At 36.7% G+C, this 16,619-nt stretch overlaps 1 long non-coding RNA gene across 1 annotated transcript; it reads left to right on the plus strand.

Annotated features, from left to right (window-relative positions):
• Positions 1 to 9,505: 9,505 nt before the first annotated feature.
• Positions 9,506 to 11,015, plus strand: LOC118265395 (uncharacterized). Its single transcript, XR_007707316.1, has 2 exons — positions 9,506 to 10,305; positions 10,705 to 11,015. It is a non-coding gene; the product is annotated as an uncharacterized LOC118265395 (long non-coding RNA).
• The last annotated feature ends 5,604 nt before the right edge of the window (positions 11,016 to 16,619 follow it).

The raw sequence follows: 16,619 nt of genomic DNA on the forward strand, positions 1-16,619 counted from the left end.
GTTTTTAGTCAGTAAGAGTCTGACAATCCCTCTCGTCTGGCCCAAGGCAGGAGACGTAATTGGACGATTTTCCCCTCTCTATAAAAAAGTATAAAATTCGTTATGTTTCGTATAAAAAAAAATCTATAATAGACGTCATATAGCATTCCTAAACTAAATAACACATAACACTCAGTTATAAAGCAAGTATACAGTTCAGTAAATCGGAATCGAACCTGTTGTACTTTACGTAAGAAATGAAGGAAACCCGTTATCTAGTAATTATTTCAACTTATCATGCAAATACATATTATAAATTCCAGGAAATTCTTGAGAAATGTAGATCAGGATTAAAACTATGCAAGCGAATGAAATCAGTCATAAAGTTTTAAATTAAGCCTACATGTAGCAATACCGTTTTATGAAAATTAAAATGTTAAAGTTATCTCTCTTCAGTTCACGATTCTTATGTATAGAAGCAGATGAAAACCTTGATTTAAAGCGATCAAACACTCGCTGGACACACAAACTAGAGGAGTTTTTTTAAGTGGGGAAAATCATCTAATGCCTTTCCGCCTTGGGCGAGGCGAGAGGGAGTGTCAAACTCTTACTGACTAAAACCACCCTGTTCCTACTCCTGCTTTTCGAGCCGGAGCTCCTGTAAACCCAGTAGGTAGTCCGCAGCTCCGGATCAGGCATCAGCTCCACTGGGCCCCATCTGTGGTAACACCAGAGGAGTTACAGGTTTGTTGCCAGCATTTTAAAAGGAAGTACGTTCTCTTCTTGAGGTTGAAGGCCATATTAGTTTAGAAAAACAGTTCATTCCTCCGTTTAGCTGGGCGAGACAGAAAATTTCACGGAAAACAATCTATTTAACCAAACTAGTACCTATATTTACTTTACTTCACAAACTACAGACACACAAAAAATACAACGACATACAATTAATTATATTAAAATGAAAATAACCAAAAACTTCTCCATTGTCATAGGAAATACTTCCCCAATTACTGTCACATCAAAGTAATGCCACTCGCAAACAATGCGAGGAAGCTGCGTTAGAGGAGGCTAACAAAGCGACACCTATCTCTTGAGACATGAACTACCGGGAAACTGATTTCTTGTATGAAGGCCACTATCCCATTAGAGGATCCTATCTTTGGAGGAACCTTGAATATTTGACCTTGTTAATTTTGGAGTAAATATAACATAGTAGCTTTTGTCTGTGACTTTGTTTTCTTGTATAAATCCCGACCCATGTTTGGTCTATCTCTGGAGAAATTATAAAAAAATCTACCAGTGCTCCTTAGTAGCAGTAAAAAGTAATAGTTCCAGCTGTATTGTAACATACGGGTACTTTTTTATTTGATGAACATTGTGAGAACATAAAAATTGTTAATTAATTGAAAATAAACATCTTTTTTAATCTAAGCTTCGAAATATGATAGATAGTATAAGCTGGTAAACGAGCGGACGGATCACCCATGGACACTCGACACACCAGAGGCGTTACAAGTGCGTTGTGGCGGATTGGTTAATTGAGCCTCCGGTAACCTCACTAACACAACGAACTACAACGCAAGCGTTATTTCACGTTGATTTTCTGTGAGGCCATGGTATCTTTCCGAGAAGCATGGCTCTCCCTACTCAAAACGAACAACGATTGAGTGCTCACTACATATATTAAGACGCTTAAAGAGTTCAGAACCTTACCAAGGGCTTTTAATTACAAGCTACATTGGTCACGGTCGGCCTGTGAATAACCAAACTTCAAAACTAAACATAACATTGAGGCTTCCATACACACCAACATATTTGTAACGGTTGAGCAACTCCCTCAAATATAGGAGACGTTATAGTTACCAAGTGTCTTGTTACCATCTCCATTATATCCAAAAAAATATAGAAATAACGAAGAAATTGGACACTACAATAACAATATAATGTGACTAACGACAGTGTAACTTTAGATGTGACCTTGAAACTGCAACATAATGTAGTGTATCGTTGAAATATAAAATATTTTATATCAAAGCACCGCATTGAAAGAAGAACAATACAGGTACATATCGGTTGCTTGTGTAAGCAATATCTGTAAGAAATATTGTAATGTTTCCGTCTATTGTAAAAAGAAATACATGAAACTACATTATAAATCTTCCGATCGAATCATGGTGGCCAGTCTGTCTAACTAGATTAGCCCACTACACAGGAGATATTATAGTACACAAGTGTGTGTGCAGACATACTCTCTCACTGCACTCTGTTCTCTAACTCTCTGGACCCGATGGGACGGCAGACCGACAAGAGAGATCAGGCGCAGCACCAACGGCGACACATGCGCACCGAAACAAGAGGTGAAACACAGCCGAACTTCTTAACTCTGGGGTAATGGCCATTTTATTAAAAAAATGCCATTTTCACTTTTTGGCGGCGTGGGAATCGAATTCCCGCAACAGGTCAATTCACTGCGCCAAGAAGAAATTGACCATCTATTTTCAAGAAGACCACCAAGTATAGGAATTATTAATACTACTTCAAAGTTAGTTTGCGAAACTAACATAGGTACCACTGACACTGCTCATTCGAGGCATTATTGAGTCTAAATGTTCTTGAAAATAAACTCTTTTACCTGGGTACATCTGAAGTCCGAAAATTACAACCAGTCCACCAACATATGTACAATTGGCAGAAGGGTAGCATGACTTCATAATTCTAAAATCTTGATCAAACTGCGATTCCCAAGTCAACTGCTAGCTTTACAGCCTCCCCCTCTCAGGAACTGATTCATGATGGGATAGATGAGATAATATACAAGTTAAGATACATTTGAACTCAGGCCATCTCTCGAAGGTCACCTATGTTCAGACAAACTGGACCAGTAATTCTTATTTTATTTCTTTTTTATCTCATGGGCGTAGGTGTCGAAAGATAGGCCTTCTTGCGTGGGTATACTGGGTCTGCAGAACATGACTTTTTGTTCCTACAGTCTAAATATGGTGTCCACAGTTTACTGCCTATACCTAGTTGATACCTAACATAATTCATTTTTAAATATTCTGTGTCTCCGTACTGGTAACTTTTTCTGATAAATTACAACATTTTTTTTAAACTCTAACATCAATTATTTTTGTTATTTTTGCATTATCTTAGAGATTTTCTTTCTACATAAACGTCTCAAAAATTATTTAACAATCTGCATCTTTCATTTCAAATAACATACAGCAATATCACATTAATTCCCAGTCATACTCACCCACACACACACACACACACACGTCTCTGTATCTCTCAATAAAGCTGTAGTAGTTTTCATTTCATTTCACTTTCGTTGCGCGCGCGCAGTCAAGGTCGCGCCGACCAATGGCGAGCTTGCGTATACGGAGCTATGCCTTTAGAGGACCAGGATATGTGCATGTAATAGTATTATGTCAATGATATGCATACTTGCCTATTTGAAGTGGTAATGAGACCTCTAGGTGGCTGTAATCGTATTAATTAACTTTGTCCTATTTTACTTTACACCGTAAAGAGTTATTATTGGTATATATCTAGTTTTTTTTCTCTCCATCTTCACCACTCAGATGATATCCACTACTAAACTACTTATCATCTTTATAAGTTTGTACTTCCTCAAATTCACAGTGTGGGGTCGTGGTTAGATCGCAGAAAATCTTGATGATTTTGCATTATCTTAGATAATGAAGAGTATCTGAGTAATTACAAGTTTAACTCTATGGAAAAACTACATATTGATCTCAATAAATATGTTCAAAAAGGATACAACATACATAATATCGGTTATCCCCAGATCAAAATAATTAGCAAAGCACTTTCGATACGGATAAGTTCGCTAGATCACCGGATCCGGCTCCGGCATACATTTAATATGACGAATTAAAAAAGACTTATAGACTGTAGAGGTATTAACAGACCCCGCAATACATACGACAACATGTACGTTCGTATACTATGTACATACATATATGTGTGTATGTATGTATGTGTAAAATAACACATGATTCAGACTTTCCGGTAGACGGAAGCGAAATACCTAATGTCTGATGTTGGTAATCACGTTCTTTTATTATTATTTCCCATTTAGCAGCTGCCATTCGCTAAGTAAAATGAGTGAATAATTGTTCGTAGCGGATGTTGTAATATAACTCGTATTATGTATAGGAACAGAACAGATACATTATTGTAAGTCTGTACCTAATTCTTCCGTCTTTGTCTAATTAGATTGGGATTAAAAAATGGAGTATGTCTAATGAGTTAATTTGGGGAAAGCTTTTTGTGCTATAGAGGGGAATAACCTCATTTTAATGAGGTAGAACTAAGTAAAGAAATAAAGTGACATTTTAAGAGCTATTTTCCGCTTTTAATATTACTGTGTCTAATTTTTCAGAATTAAGCTTCTGCATACACCCTTATTATCAGTATCAATTCTTTCTTTAACAATCAATGAATAAGGGAAGAAGACTAAAAATAAATATCACATATGTATTGTATATATTTGGAAGCAAGGAAACAACGGCATAGCTTTTCTATTGTTTTAGACAACCCTCTATAACTTAATAATAATTCGTTTAACAACAAAATACTCTAATTTTAAAGGTAATCAAATTGCTTTACATATAACATACATCACCAATTAATTAAGTATTAAACAAGAAATAAAAATGATAAAACACTAATGACTCCAATTCATTGCACCCAAGTGTAAATCATCAGACTAGTTACAAGATTAATTCACAACTCCGGAACAAAGATACATACTTGACAAAGGCATCTCGTCAGACCACTTTGAGAGGACACTGCCGCTTGACAAGCGTACAAATAGAAGCCTAGTGTAGTGTCAAATCTTAATTGAAACCTTGTCAATGGCCACACCTCCAGAACACGGCGACATTATGCACATGTGCTCTAGTTTGGAGCATTCACACGTGCCCCAGTTTATCATGTAGCTATGCTTGTTACAAAGGGCGCACTGACAAGGTCGGTTCACTCCGGTTCGTACGTCATTGCTTCCAGCTATGTTTAAGTAGAAGTGTCGACATGGGGTATGCAACTGATGTGTGGTGTAAATGATGAAGTTGGGAAAAAGATTGTAATGTCAGCTTTTGATCTCGATATGCTGTGAGTGTTATAGAATTCCAGAGAACAAAATGCTAATGCTCATCCATACTTAAAGTTAAAGTCAAAGTCAAAATTATTTCTTTCAAATAGACCGGGAAGGCACTTTTGATTTACACTTGGTAGTCCCATTTTAGTTAAGTATGTATGTATATTTTTACTAAGACTCGAAATCTTATCAGTATTAGTATAGAGGCCTATAATGAACCCTTTACTAACTCGATTCAAAGGTAAACGTTTCTCGTAAACGTACTCTCTGTACGTGTCAGACACGTAATTCATCACGGTAACAAATATATTTAAATAAAGTTGTCAGCAATGGTAATGGTTATGTCAATCGATAAAAATAGAGAATTAAATAAATCTTGTAAATAAAAATCTTTAGAATATATTCTTTATTATATAAGATATTATTAGAATATTCTTTCTAATAGTTCTTGCATATTAATGTCCATTAAATTAATTTCTACAAAAAGAGTAATTGTCCCCTGAAGGCCGTTGTTGTCCGGTTACATTTATCTATGCGTCACTCTATCTACTTCGGCTTGTCTATGACTTTGCAAGGTCGTGATCTATAAATCTTATTATTATCCAATATAGCCACGTAATAAAGATTTGTACAATTGATTTTTTATATAAATTGCGTATTGTATGGTGGATTAATGCCAGATTAGTTTTTTTGTACGTAGAAATTATTATTGCACATTAGCTGGTCCGACAAACTTTGTTCTGTCACAAACATTTTTTCTCACCTTTTAAACCTTCCCTAAACTTCTACAAATGATTTAAAAGACAAAAATGTTGTCCATATCAGTCCAGGCGTTGACGAGTTTTAGTGAAACTAACAAACAGCAATTGCTACGAGACAAGTACTGAATACGTAAGGCAAAAAAATACAGGAACGTTTAGCATATAGCATTTTACCTAAGAGAGAAGATTTTAATAAAACTGATCCATGTTCTAGCATCGTATTATAACAACTAATATTTAAAATGCAAAAGTAAGTTTGTTTGTTTTTTAAGTTTTTCTACGTACTACGCGCTACCAACCACGAAGTAAAAAAGTAAACGGGGTAAATAAAAATCGATGGGTGAATAGACATAGGAACAGGTTAAAATAAAAAAATCACTATCACTTGTAATAAGGAAATTGAAAACAACTATTTCCAGTAACTTAAAATAAAATATGTTTTTTCTAATCACGTTTTCTTTAAATATACTTTTATTTATATTTAATTATATGGTAGTATTTCCCACGCCCCGTCGCCTCAGTTTTTGTCGGTGGCTCCGGTTAGATCGTGATCCATTGAGCCACATTCGTGCTGCCGGTTTTTGCAATAAAAATATTTGCTAAACCAAATTATTTCCTTATATAGAATAATTTGTTAGTAATCAACTATTAAGTATGGTTTAGTTACGGTCTACATGGTTTTATAAAATGTTAATGGAAGGAGAAAGATTAAATGATCGATGAATAAAGTAAATAAATGAAAACATGAAATAACTCAGGCAAAAATACGATTACATCATTATTATGAAGTGAAACAAGAAATACACACAAGATTAAAACAATTAAGTTTATTTCGGTATTAGTAATAAGACACTACAATTATATTTTGACTGCTTGCCTTATTTACACATAATTGTTCGTAATTATTAACACTTAAATGATTTTCTGCATCCAACAAAGGAATTAAATAATAGTTTCCGTATCGTCTGCGAATAAAGGCCGCTGCATTTAGGAAATGTATTAACCCTGACTCACTTAACTTATCTATCATTGCAAAAATAAACTGGTTATTCAAAAACAACTTCTAAAATAAAACCAAACAATAACAAACTTATATAATCTTTGCATAATTTAATGCATAGATAAAAATAAAATGGAAGAAATTGGCGCCAAGTTTAGCGGCCGCCATGACACATGTCAAACAAAACAAGCGGAGGCAACGGCCATTGGTTATTCTGCCAGTAAATAGTTACGATAATGTGTTGCGTACTGCAACCGAAACGAATAACTTTGCCGCGGGCCGCATCGCAAGTAAAACTTAACAAACTTACTTTTACTTTCAAGTTTATATAATTTAAATCTTATTACATTGAGTTAAAGGTTGTTTCGTAGCAAAATGAGGTTGTGAATCGACATAGTTGCTTTACATGCAGGTTGCCTCAACGTATGACTTGTTCCAGATATGTCAAGGACTGTTGTTTTGTAAAAATACTTTCTTTCAATACTTATCTTTGCAAACTGTGCCGATAAAATCTATAATGTAATCCGTATTTTTCCACTGCGAGCTCTAGAGACAGAGTGAGGATTTGTTTCGTCAGCGGTAATGTCAACAGTTATCAACAGTATGTCATTTAGACATTTCGATTTATTTAATTGATTGTATCACTTATGGAGACATTCGCTTATGTTCTAATCTTAACTGGAACAAATTATCTTTTAATATTGTTCATTTAATGAATATCAAATCGTATCGAATAATATCGTTTTTAAAACGTAACAAAACAGAATGTATTTATCACCAATAGCACAAAATTCACAGAAACGACTAACTTTGTACGTAAACACTTAAACTGAGTACATTATGTAGTTTTTTAACTTTCATTTGCTAGAAACCTTCGCGTGTTATGTAAGGTCTAAAAGTGAGAATTGGTCTAACAGCTAACTCGAGCACACACAAGGAAAACATTTAACAAAAACATTGACTTCCTTTTATGTACTGAAAAAGCTTTAAAGCTAAACAACATAAACTTTAGATAATTATAATAGGTATGTTAAATCATAGTTATTACTCCCCGAAAGAGTTAATCTCACCGAAGTAAGGATAAAAAATAAGAGCTAACAACTGGTTCAAAATGTCTGAAACTGTTTCATAAAACCAAATCAAAGTAATCCATCATTATAACACCAAATTATCAAATTCCACTACCTACGACACTCCTGTAAAAGCAATCCTGGTTCAAATTACCTTTTTCTCACAATTTAAACTCAAAATTCCCAAGACCCACATGACAACTAGACCATTAAACAAATCAGATACAAACAAAATAAATTGAACCATTTTTTCCTCTCCACTCCTTTACAAACATTACTAAACAAAAACAAGAACTAGTTTATACAGCTCCATTCATCTTTCGACCACTATCAGTAGGTGAACATTGAGTGATGCGCACACGCATTGTTCTGAGCGGATGTTGTGGTGCAAGACGCGAGTATTTTGTATAAGATTGTTACGCTTTCGTTTCCCTTGACGTAATGCGGGAAATAATCATGTATTAGTCATGTTGGTCATAATAGGATTCATTATTCAAGTACTTGGGAAAGTGTGGGAGAGTCATGCCTCGGCATGAATGGGCGGACTCGACCGGAGTGATACCACGGCCTCACAGAAAACCGACGTGAAACAACACTTGCGTTATGTTTCGTTGCGTGAATGTAGTTACCGGAGGTCCAATTACCTCCCTTCCTAATCCCCGATTCCGCGACAAAACCATTAAATTCCTAACCCCCAAAAGGTTGGCAATGCACTTGTAACGTCTCTGGTGTTTTAAGTGTCTTTATTATTGCTTACCATTAGGTAATCCGTCTGCTAATTTACCGGCTTATACCATAAAAAATGGAATTACAATAATTGTCGAATCATGTAAGTCGAATATCACCAAATTCGATCTCAGAGTAAAGCATAATATTTTCGAGGTTTTGATACCATAACTAGAAGTTATTGTAGAAATAGACTACGACTAACACCTAACTGTGACCAAAATAGAGCAGATCAAAATGTGGATGTACATAAAATTCTGCTTTTGCGTCTGACCCTTTCCGAGCGGGTTTACCGGGGCTCCGGCTCGAAAATCAGGGGTTGTAATGGGGAGGATTTTAGTCAGTAAGAGTCTGACACTCGCTCTCGTCTCACCCAAAGCGGGAGAAGTCATTGGCTGATTTTCCCCATTTAAGGTTTTTTTCAACATTGTTTGTTTGACAATTAATTTAAAACTTTACTCACGGCATCAATAAACTATGCAAGCTTCGCTGTAGTCGCCGTAAATCGTAAGGTATTAAGGTAGCAATGCCCTCTATGTGTTTCAAAGTCCATTGCTTCACTCGTGCACACAACATCCTTCATTCAACATTAGTAGTCAGGCAATGTATGTAGAATTGCTAACGGGTGGCCGCGAGCCAAATGTTTACTTATTCACAGCTAAAAATATAAATATTTATTTGGAATAATTGATGTTAACTGGTATAGTAAGATGAGGAAATATTATTTATAATTCAACTGATATTTCAGACGTAAATATCTAGGCTAATAAATAAAATTAAACTGTCTTCTTGTAATATTAAAACAAACGCTCTTCACTGGACACATACATAAGATAATATTTTTTACAATTTTCGTCTGTCTGTCCGTTTGTTCTCGATAATCTCAGAAATGGCTGGACCGATTTTGACAGGACTTTGATTGGCAAGCAGCTGATGTACTAAGGAATTACTTAGGCTATTTTTAATTGGCAGAAAATCCGTGATCCTTGGAAGCTGCGGACTAAGTGATCCCTGCGGCTAGCGTGTTTACCAATGTTGTAGTATTGTTGTTACAATGTTTCTACAATGTACTTAACCTAAAGCCGTAAACCAAGATTACACAATTTTGTTTTTATAATAAAACAGGACGCATTACTTTAACTAACACCTTCTCCGATAAAATTTTGACATCCACCAGGAGACATAGAAAACGAAATCTAAAGTCATTAGATGTCACTCCAAAATGCTACCATGAAGCAAACGTGAACTAAAATGTATTAAAATTACTATAAATGAACAATAACCGACCTCCGATAATATACTGGTACAATGGCCTAACGACAGGAGTTGTCCCAAACCACAATCATAAAATTTTACTATAGAAGAGCTGTGAAAAAAATGCGTCAAAATGTGCGATGCGATGAAGTCAGAGAATGCTATGAGACACTGCGCTCACCGTCCGAGGGAAACGCGAGGCAGATACAAGAGGTTTAGGCTTGCCATCAAATCATGCGCCAGGCGACTGAGACGACCACATGACAAATGGGAACTTGGCATTGTAGTGAGCACGGTGGCCGCGTGGATTGGCGCTCTGGTCGTCACCGGAGTAGTCGTGAGGTCTCTCTACTTGATGTACATCAAACCAGATACCACTTGACTATTAAGGTAATGGAACCTTATTATCTTAACCTAAATATTTGACTCTTTAAAGATTGCCTTGAATGATTTACTATAACTGTACCGTTGTCATGTGTAACCACCACTTGTCATAATAATAGAAGTAATCAACTTTCATACACATCTCAACAGCCTCTATCTAAGTGCCCACTACTGAGTGATAATCTCTTCTCATACGGTGACGGTGTGAGCATTAATACCACACGCATACTCAAGGCGGGTTGGCCATTTCAAACTTGTAATTCAAAATAATAGTGAGAAATACAGAGGGAGGGGGAGGTCTTATTCTGCTGAGCCACGGCGACAGATATGTGAATAATTCCGTTGTCTAAATGACAATGACTCCAGGTTTATCCTATCATTAAAACACCCATCCTTTTGTTCCAGAAATAAATCGTAGCTCCCAAAATATGAGCAGTTACATGATCGGCAATAAAATACTAAATGTTCAGGCAAAAGCAGACTCGCCTGTATCGGCTGAAGAGGTCTATCTACATGAGGTCTATGAGGAAGAAAGGTCTATTGAGCTACAACGCCTACCTTGGCAACGTGGTGCTTTGGACCGGGCTGCTGTGCGTCCTGGCGCTCGTCCTGCGCACCCTGTACAACAGATTCAAAATCCCACAAACTGTCCCCATTTCTCGGCTGTAGCAACGATACGAAGGCACTAGTTATTTTACATATACTTTTGAATTATGGTCTGTGTTTCATTTTCATTTTTGGGAGTTCGTAATTTTACAGTGATTTGGAAGTGATGTCATATAATTGTGGCTACTCTACGCATTTTAAAATACTGAACGTATTCTAAGGTCTGCTAACTGTTTTTCAAGACATCAAGAGTGTTGTATCGCCTAATAAATAACCGTCACACTTATAAAATACAGATTTATTATACATAGTTACACTGGTTTTGTGAGATGCAGTGTGTGCTGAAGACTGTTTAGCTCGGATTTAAAATAAATATAAAATTATAATAGAAAAACAACAGCTATTACCAAACACACGTGGAACGGCCATGGATGACGCTATGACTCGGCTCGTCATTGTCATACTCTTTCGTATGCTTCACAGCTCATAAATAATGCGTTTTAATTAGTCTGTGCTATTTCGACACTTACTAGATACTTGCTAAGTAAGTACCTTTATAATTACCTACGTGTTACTGCTGTTTCAACAGCTTTTATAGAGCTAGACGAGGTTTATTATCAATTTACGCTTTATGGGACTGAAGGACATGGGAGAAGTAAGTATTTAAGGAATACCTGCCGCCTGAGTACCTCAATTTTGGGACGTAGCTTGGAAATAATAAGGGATGTTTTTACTTTTCAGTTTACTAAATAATACTTTTAAAATCACTACCTATTTATTACATGGGGTTGACAAAATGTTGAGTATACGTAGTCTAAATTCTTTTCTAGGTCCTGATGCAAATACTATCATCTTCACCTATGTATGGCAAGTACCTATATAATTATATATAAATGCAACGCAGTCTCATTATTGGTGGGTGATCCGGAGCTGCGGACTACTTAGCGGGTTTACCGGGGATCCGGCTCGGCAGAAATAGGAACGGTGTGGTTTTTAGACATTAAAAGTCTGACACTCCCTCTCGCCTCGTCCAAGGCGGGAGAAATTATTGGGTGACTTTTTTAATGGGAAAAGCCCGCCACAATTACTCCTGTAAGCCAGGATCTACAGTAGATACAAAACATGAAAACACTGGAACACTGATGTCCGGCGCGTCCCAAGGAATTGAATGACTGTCTTGGATCCCGCAACGAAACAAATCAGAAGATGTTATTAAAGGAGAAGAAAAATTTTTTAAAAAAATAGATAGGTGGATAGTTCAGCAGGTATTTTTAACTGTGAATCTTTTTTTTACATTTAGTGGGTCGACGTTTGGCCGCTATCTCACCTGATGGTAAGTGATGATGCGGCCAACGATGATCTGCAGTAAGTTGCATCTGAAATAATAACCCATACAATTTTCTTCCACGCCTCGTTCACAGCAACCATAACCGTGTAAAACATTCCGGCGCTCAGATTAGATCACAGTTGAATCCTTGAACTTTAAATAACACATATCCTGATACTAAACCAAGTTTAATGTTAATGACTAATTAAGCATTATAAGCATTATACAGACAGGCGTCCGTTAAGCAGCCATTAAATTTTGTTACTTCCTAAATCTTGCAGTTTTTCGCAGCCAGAATTAGTTTTTATATTTAAAATCGTGTTTGCTAACCTATAATTTGATCCATTACTGGTTAGCTGCTGGTTGCTTTGTGTTATGATTGATTATCTGATGGGTGGGTGTTAAGCTTCACGGTTAGTTCAATTTTTTTTTGTATTTTGTAATGGATATTCTTTGGTTTTTGTGAGAAGCGTGCTAGTACGACAATTGGACTTGCAATAGTATCTAGTAGTAGTAGCTCGAAGATTTGTATGGTACTACCCTGTTTTTAAGGGGAGAAAATCATCCAATGACTTCTCCTGCCTAGGGACAAGGCGAAAGGGAGAGCCTCTTATTGACTGAAAACCACCCGTTCCGACATCTGCCCTTCGAGCCGAAGCTCCGGTAAGCCCGCTAGGTAGTCCACAATTCCGGATTATGGTACTACTACCCTAGATAACAGAATATCAAACAATATCTTTACAAAAAGATCTAACAGCATCAGAAACTTCAAAGAAATCTTCAAAAAGACAAACGAACTACAAAGTAAACCGTATCAAAAGAACAATCCTTCATAACAACATATTTACACACGTATCTCAGAATCTCGACGCGAATGGTCAACCTTTCATCGAGTAATTGTTTTAGCGCAGAACAAAAAGGCCATGGGTCAAGGTGCCTACCGATGGGCATTGTTCAATTATTAATCTGATCACCAGAGGTCACTTCCCGACTGACTTCAGTCCAAAACTGATTGAATTACTGATACAACTGTTGCAAAATTGGCCAAGTCATAGCCTCTCATAGCTAAAATATGTGCTTTGAAATGGAGCGACAAGGGCGATCGTGTTAAAGTTCACTAATTGCTGTTAAGTAAGTAGTTATTAAATTGTGAAAGGCTTTTGTTTAATGACTGAAATAAAAGCTTTGCTGTAAGCTTCTAAGATGAATGATAACGAGTAAACTTAATCAATCTTGGTGAAGTAAGTTCAAATATAAGTAGAACAAAGCACAAAGTGCAATTGCATTTTTGTTGTATGTGAAGTGGATATCCATTTAATCCATGGATTTGACCTGTTACTCCTGGATATCATTGCTTAAACTACTTACATTTTGTCTAAAAACAAATGCTAAGGACTGGGTTAAGTAACCATTAAATGACTCTAAATATGGCGGTAAGAGGTTTCAAGGTTGTTATTTCAAGAGAGAAAAGCAGCGGAAATATTTAATAAATATTTTTCGTGCGAAAAATAGGCCACATCATAATCGAACAACTGTAACATTTTACCTCTTACTCGAAGTTAAGTACCTATATATTCTCATATAATATCCTAATCACATCACACGCACGACCAATTAAACAATTCGACAACCAATCATAATAAAATCAAGGTAAACCCAACCATTTCTCAGAACAATACAAATAACTTAATAAAAAGTTAATCTAACCAGTTACTATTCAATTTTAACCTTTCAAGTGCGTGTGAGTTGTCAAAACATGACGAATGGTATGTATGGCCGTATTATGGGCCGGACAAAAGACTGCTATTAACTAACCTACTGAGACACCTTGACCTACCGGTCGGACGATGAATGGGCCGCTTGCGTTCTACACTCGTGTTGTAAAAGCGTGCAAAGCGGAATTTTCAGGTCTTTGGAAGTGGGTGGTAGGATAATAGACTTGTCATGGAAATTATCTGCACAATTTTGGAAATATTACTTATGATAGCAACAAAGTTTACAGGGTATCTGATGGTATGGTCACCGGACCCTATATACACATGCCACACCACAGGACCACGGAAGAATTTAATTACCTACGTGTCTTTTGAAAAACCTCATGCTGTACCACGTTAGTAAATCCATAGAAGAAAATATCTCTTAAACATATAGTATACGTTGCCAAGAAGAGGTATCTTCTTGGCAAAGCGCACTATCAGGATTATCAATACTATTAAATAAATATAAATTAAATAAATAATACAGACATAGGTATCTATATACTTATGGTCGTATGTAGGTATGTAAAGGCCCACCGGTTAAATATAATAAAGTTCATACAAATGTAAAGGTTAAAGATATTATCAGTACCAGTTCTAAGGAATATCATGATGGACGCAGTTTGTTTGGGTATTATAAGACGCAGATTGTAATATTGTTTTTATGGTATAAGCCGACAAACGAGCAAACGGATCATATATTATTATAACGGATAGTAAATAATATAATCATCGCCGCCCAAAGACACCCGAAACACCAGAGGCGTTACAAAAGCGTTGTCCGCTTTCTGGGGGTTTGAGGTTAGGAATTTGAGGATAGGGGAGATTGGAGTGGGGGATAATTAGACCTCCGTCCTCCTCACACAACGTGTAACACAACGCAAGCGTTGTTTCCCGCCGGTTGTCTGTGTCCGTTCGTGCCGAAGCATAGCTCTTCTACTCTCAGAAAGCAGGAAATTTAGCTTCTAGGAAATCCTACAAAATAATAGCTCGTAATTATGTATATTTAAGAACAACCTAATAAAACTTTCTTCGTCTTTCTAAAATCAAATATCCGTCTAATTTTCTCCTGGTTGTTACATACTTAATTATTATTTTATGTGTCCTCTCGCGAACCACAACTGACAGTGCTACACTACGGGTGTGCACTTTGATTTGTGTGAACTTTAATGAAAGGTTTCAAACTGCAAGCACTTTATTTTTACTGACTGTATCAACTGATGGGAGTCATAATATATCAACCCAAATCCGTTAACGTGTGAAGAATTCATCAATATTCCTGCAATCAAATTCTGCTAAACGACTCAAAAGAGCAAAATATAATTATGTCACCTCACTAAAAAGAGATAGAAGATAGTTGCTGTACTTATTGTAACTACAACCTTTTCTAACAAATCTGATGTTTCTTAATCTTGAAACAGATTGCAGGACATGCACAAAAACTTAGCGTAAAGTAAAACTTGTACCTAAAGTAAGTGCAATACTTTGCTTCTACATTTTAAACAACTTTCTCAAAGCACCTGAGTTTAAAGCTTTTCCAATCCGTTACTCAACGCTTGCACAATAGACCTGCTGCACAATTATTGCAAGCCTGACGAAGCTACTCGGCCTTCAGTTATCACTGCATTGCACACCCTCTTACTCCATTTCCCTTTTTTTAACAAACTTTTTAAATTAACGTAATAACAATAGGTATATAATAAGTACCTACCTAGTTACGCTTATCCCCTGAGCTCCGGACTACCTAGCGGGTTTACCAGGCCTCCAGCTCGAAAAGCAGGAGTTGGAACGGGGTGGATTTTAGTCAGTAAGAATCTGGCACTCCCTCTCACCTCGCCCAAGGCAGTAGAAGTAAATGGACGATTTTCTTCCGTTTAAAAAAATCTAAAGCTACTAGTCCCACAATTTACTGAGGATGGGGCCTATAACCCTACATAATGCTGAAAACCCCACAGGATAATCACCGTGAGAGTAGGAAGTATTCGGTTTTTATTCCTTAAAATTATTCTACCCTCAAAACTAGATTGTACTAAGTTTTCAGATGATTGGAATGTAGTGATCGGCTCCAGGCGCAGTAATTAGGCTACTAGCAGTTTTACTAAATGTCGTAGGTTCGATTCTTTTACGGAACAAATCTGTGTGATCCTCAAAATCTTATTCCAGGTTTGGGTGTAGTGTGTATGTGAAATGATGCACCCATTAGATACAACATCCCGGAGCTGTGGACAGCCTAGCGTGTTACCGGGGCTCCAACTCGAAAAGTAAGAGTAGGAATGGGGTGCCTCGCATAAGGCGGGAGAAGTAATTGGATGATTTCCCTCCCTCAAAAAAAATTATCAGACTAAGATTTCTTGCAATCACAAGTCCGAATAAAGCCTTCATTCTGCAAGCTTGCCTACAAAAGCCACAAGCAACAGAGCGCGGGAAACCGAGAACCATTAATTTAATGATGTCGTCACCCGTCCCCATGTTACGATCATTTCAAATCATAACCGATATTATTATGATCTACGAGTACATTAGTTGGCGTTGGCGAGCGACTCTTGCGCAACTAATTATATCATGAGTCCCTAAACGAATGTTGACGTAAGAAAGAAAGCGATGTCCTTAACCGGAGCTATGCGCATGCG

This window comes from Spodoptera frugiperda, chromosome 28 (genome assembly GCF_023101765.2).
Source record: "Spodoptera frugiperda isolate SF20-4 chromosome 28, AGI-APGP_CSIRO_Sfru_2.0, whole genome shotgun sequence".
Taxonomy (NCBI): domain Eukaryota; kingdom Metazoa; phylum Arthropoda; class Insecta; order Lepidoptera; family Noctuidae; genus Spodoptera; species Spodoptera frugiperda.